We start from the raw sequence: 5,262 nt of genomic DNA, 5'->3' as shown, positions 1-5,262 counted from the left end.
TCTCTCTAAAAGTTTCTGTTCCGGCCGGTTGACTTGGATCACCTTCGCGCGTATCTACGAACTGTGCTTCAAGAGCCCCTTCGCTTCTGTTCCAACGTTCTCCTTCCTCCGCCGTGAACACCTAAAACAGAGAGACAAATGGCGCCCTCGTAGCTGTTTGCACTCCGACGATCAAGTCAGCTATTGGGCAGGAAACACCAAACACTTCTCGTCGCAGAACACCGAAAGATCAATGTCCAGAGAAATGTGTAACTGAATCGTCTCAAATGAGTTAACTTGTACGTGAATGTGTGAAAACGTACCTTATTCTGTTTATCATAAAACCTTATATACCTTCCTGATATTACTGTCCACGTGTCAGCCTGAGACTTGCGTATTCTGTAGGCGCTCCTTAGCAACATCGTTCCTAGTCTTAGGGCCTTCTCAGTGTGTAAGATTGCCCTATCGAAGTGCAACTTGCGCGGGGGTGACTGCATGGGTGCCAACTCATGCGCCCATTCTCTGAGTACTCGCCCTAGGAGTACCCTGTCTTCCTCACGTGCCATGCATGCAGATCACCTTCTAGGACGTGACCTCCTCATGTGTCGTTTCTGTCCCAATGGCTTTCCAGCGGTAGTGCGTACTACCGCATCCCTACACCTCATGCACAGATCCTTCGTGAGTCGGGTCTCTCCCTTCTGGTACTGGGGGTGTGGTTTGAGAACCACCTTTCTTTATCTTTTACTACTGTCTGGGATGCCGAGGCCCGAGGCCTCCACGCCCCTACCGTGACCCCTCATACTGTGCCGCCTCCTCCACGGTTATCCTTACCTGTGGGTATCAGGAGGGGACACTTCCCTAGCCTGCCAAAACATCCCAAACGCCTTTATCATGTTGAGGCCGGTCAACGCCTGAGGTCGGTCAACGTCCGAGGTTGTGGACCTTAAAGAAAAGTCCTTCCTGTCCTGTAGTACTTTCTAAAGGATTCCTCTCTCGGGATCCCACCATGTTGACTTTGGTCAACGCCCGAGGACCGTACGGTACACAAGCCCCCCAGTCTTGAGCTAACGACTTGTTCAGCGAAAAGACTATGACTTCGCCCTACCGTTTTACGTGGCTTTCTGTGACAGGACAGGCACAGTGCGCTGAAGTGACGCCTTCTTGTTCATACTGTAATCCATAAACACGTGGCCCAATCGCGCGGCTGGGACTTAACGTCTCTTGCGCTTCTCAAGTTTACGTTAAGTCCTTTGAAATCGCACGTTTCAGGCACTGTTCCATCATTTGCGCTAGTTCTTGCACTCTTCATCTTCTTCCTCGAGTTCTCTCTGGTTCCTTCTTGCAAAAATCAAAACTTTCGTCGTTCATCCATAAAAGGTATGGTTTTTATGCACTGATTGATCTTTACTCTTGCTCTTATGTACATATAAACTGCCTGGGACTGTTTAAATTTCTGCATTTTAGGTTTCCTCTGGTTTTTTTTTCTATTCCTCTGTTTCTGGGTTTCTTCGAGTGGGTAGAGTTTTTCTGAGCTTTCTCGCTCCACACCGTAGTTTTCCCGTTGTTGAACCTTTGTTTCTTCCTTTCTTTGTTTTTCCTAGCTCCCTTTCATCATGGCGCGAACGAAAGTCACTACCAACCCTCCTTCTCCTAGCATCAACTATAAACCATTATACCCTTGGGCTTCTGATGAACTTCTCGCTGAGACTTCTTCCTTGACCTCCCTTGCTGACTAGAGGACTCACTTAGATAGTGAACCTGACTTTAAAGGCAGAGCGTTCGGGAGGGTACACGATGTCTATATCTCCGTTCGCCCTTGTATAGCTGGCGAACTGGTATGTGTTGATAACCGCTCCAACGACGGGGAGCCATTCTTCTTTTTCTACCAGACCGTTTTTAAACGCCTTAGGCGACGCCTCCCATTCACCAACTTCGAAAGGGAGCTTTTGACCGAAATAAACGTGGCTCCAGCTCAGTTGCACCCCAACAGCTGGGCCTTCATCAAGGCTTTCTCAATTCTTTGCAATTTTTTCAGCCATCCCCCTTCTGTAGACGTTTTCCTCCACTTCTTTGAAGCCAAAAGCCCTGGAAAAAGCCTTTGGGTAAGCTTCAGCGGCGTGACGGGAAGGGTCATACTTACCCTATTCCAGTCGTCGTATAAAGGATTCAAGAGGAAATTCTTCAGAGTTTACTGCTCTGAGCAGGATAAAACTACTCTGGATGGGTTCCCCTTGTATTGGGTAGGGAAACTTAATCTTAAGAAGGCCAAGACCTTGGACGAGCTCCCTTCGGCCGATCGTGAGGTGTGCCAAGTATGGGCAAGTCTCGGGGTGGTTTTAACACCGCCGAACTCATCAAATACGAGTACATCCCCGCCAATCTTGCCCACTACATTGGTACATAGACTTATTTCTGATTCCCATTGCCTCTGTTTTTACTTGCTTACACTTGTGCTAACTTTCTGTCTCTTCCTTGTTTGCTTAACTCTTATATCTTCTCTCTTTAGTACAGGCATGGTGCTGAACGAGGAGAAAATGGACAGGTTAGTTGCGGTGCTAGCCGCGCGTCAGGGCGCCACTACCGGTGCGGGCACCTCAGCACCCCCTCCCCCTCCTTCTCCACAAGCCTTACCTACACCTCCTCCCAATTCTCCACAAGCTACTTTCGCCCCCATTGTTGTTGTTCCTCTGGCGGCAATTAGGGCTTCCCCACCTCCAACCCCCTTAGAGGGAAACGACGGAGTGGTGGTCGTTGCCTCAGATGATGAGGAGGACATCGCTGATGGCCCTGTTTTCAAAAGATGCAAGGTCAACACGGTGGCCACCTCTCACTCTTCCTCTTCTGGACGCATAGGCTCACTTAAAGACAACCCTCCCAATGCCTCCTCTCCCCAAGGCTTTCATGCACTTGAGGGTGGGGCCGAGAGCGTACCTGAACTAGCTCTGGCCCCTGCCCCTGAGCTTCCCTTGGTCCTTCGGCAAATCTTGCAAGGCTACCAGCGAGGGCCCACTGGGAGCTTATCTGATGAGGCAGTGCAAGAAAAATGGGCTCTCTACCTTGGGGAGTTCCTTGCTCGTGCCAACTCCTCATCTCGTGAAGCTGAAAAGAAATCCCAAGAGCATCAGGCCCTTGCGGAAGAGCTAGCACTGGTGAAAGAGCAAATGGCGAAACAGGCCAAAAGCTTCTTTATCCGTGAGACAGCTCTGAACCAAGAGTTGGACGTTCTTCGGGAAGCTGAGCTGACGACCAACAAAAGATTGCATGATGAAGGCCAGAAATACACCACCTTGCTTAGCAAAGTGGTGCCACTGCGTGTTGAATTGGAGGAGCTCAAAGCGGAGAATGCAGTTAACAAAGAGAAAATGACCACATTGGAAGAACGCTCTGTCGACCGGGAGGTGCTCCTGGGTAAAGTGAAGGCTGAGCTCACCGAGAAAACTGAAGCCTTCGAGAAGGCTAAGGCTGAGCTCACCATCCAGGCTGAAGACTTTGAGAAGGCCAAGGCTGAACTTCTTGACGATGCCGCTGACGCCTTTGTCGTTGGATTTGAGGAGGCCCTTGCTCAGGTTGTTTGCAAACATCCTGAGATGGATGCTTCACTCTTCCTGACAGCGAACTGCGTCATTGATGGGCAGATCGTGCCAAGGCAATCTCGAAAGGACATTGCTTAGCCCTTTAAGTCTTATAACTGTTTTCTTATGGAAACTTTCCAATGTAACTTGCACATTAATTTATATGCTTTGCTTATCTCTGCTTGCGTTTTTGGCTTGCCTCCTCTAACAAGACTTCTGATACTAACCCCATTCGTTATTCTGGGTAACTCGCCTTCTCGAACTATAGGTAGCACGCCTTGTCGTCTTTTAACTTTGCTTGTCACAACAATCTGCAATGAGACAAGTGTGCGCGGACCTTCAATTGTCCTTATCTATCTCTCTTTCTTGAGCATGGGAGCTCCTTCACTTGGAACTTACTCGTACTTTGTGGTCTCGAGGCGTTCAGCCTTAAGAGCGTTACTGGCCTCATCATCGCTCAAAGGCGAAGGAGGACTTATCTTGGCCGAAGCCTACTGTTTGTGCTGGATGCCCACACTCGAGGAGGCACCCCTCGCCGCTCCCTCTCGAGGTGTCTAAACACCAGGTCAATCGGTAGGCTTGGTGCCCACGCCTGGGGAGGAGGCGTCCCCTAGGGAGCTCCCACCCTCCTCGAGGTGTCTAAACACCAAGTCAACTGGTATACTTGGTGCCCCGCCTGGGGAGGGGGCGGCCCAAAGGGCGCCCCTACCTTCCCTCGGGGTGTCTAAACACCAGAGTAACCAGTTCAACCACCGATCAGACCTTACTATGTGCGCTTGATGCCCATGCCCGAGGAGAGGTGTTCCAAAAGCAGCGACGCTCGTCCTCAATATGTCTAAACATCAAGGCGATCAGCGCACTTGGTGCTCCCTGCCTCTCTCTCTCGAGGTGTCTAAACACCAAGACGATCGGGGCGCTTGATGCTCACGCCCTAAGAGGGGGTGTCCTGAAGGATATCACCGCTCCCACTTGGGGTGTACACACACCAAGGCGTCCGGTTTATCACTGATTTTAAACTTAACTTTCATACCTGATGCCCACGCTCGAAGGAGACGCCCCCCGCCGCCCGCCACTCCTACTGAGGTGTCTAAACACCAAAGCCACGGGTTCATTTCTTACTGAACCGTGCTATCCAGGCTTGGAGGCATCTTAAAGAAGATTGCCGCTCCCGCCCGAGGTGTCTAAACATCAAAGCAAGAGTGCCCCTCCCTGCATTGTAAAGAAAACTTGAGAGTTCATCTGCTCAAAATGTAAACTTTATTTGGTGACCTCATTAAAAAACCCCCGAAAGGGAAAAATAGTGTCCTCTTAAACTGTATACAATGTAGAGTTTTTAAGTAAAATAAAACTTGAGGTTTGCTGCGTTCCAAGTGCGAGGGATGGTGCCTCCCTCCAGGGTCTCAAGCTTGTACGTCCCGTTTCTCAGGGCCTCGATTACCTTAAAGGGACCAGTGCACTTGGGAGACAGTTTGTTCTCCAGCTCATACGGATGAGCCTTCCGCATTAGCAGATCAACAACTTGGAACTGCCGGGGCTTTATCTTGGAACTGTACTGGTGTTCCACTTTTCTCTTCAATGCCTCAGCCTTGATCCTCGCTTCCTCTCTAACCTCGTCCAAAAGATCCAGATTCACCTTCCTCTCTTCGTTGGACTCCTCGGCTACGAAACTTTGAAAATGTTGTGAGCTCTCGTGAATTTCTACCGGGATCAT

This window comes from Phaseolus vulgaris, chromosome 6 (genome assembly GCF_051622355.1).
Source record: "Phaseolus vulgaris cultivar YP4 chromosome 6, ASM5162235v1, whole genome shotgun sequence".
Classification (NCBI taxonomy): domain Eukaryota; kingdom Viridiplantae; phylum Streptophyta; class Magnoliopsida; order Fabales; family Fabaceae; genus Phaseolus; species Phaseolus vulgaris.
This window is presented reverse-complemented; position numbering follows the sequence as displayed.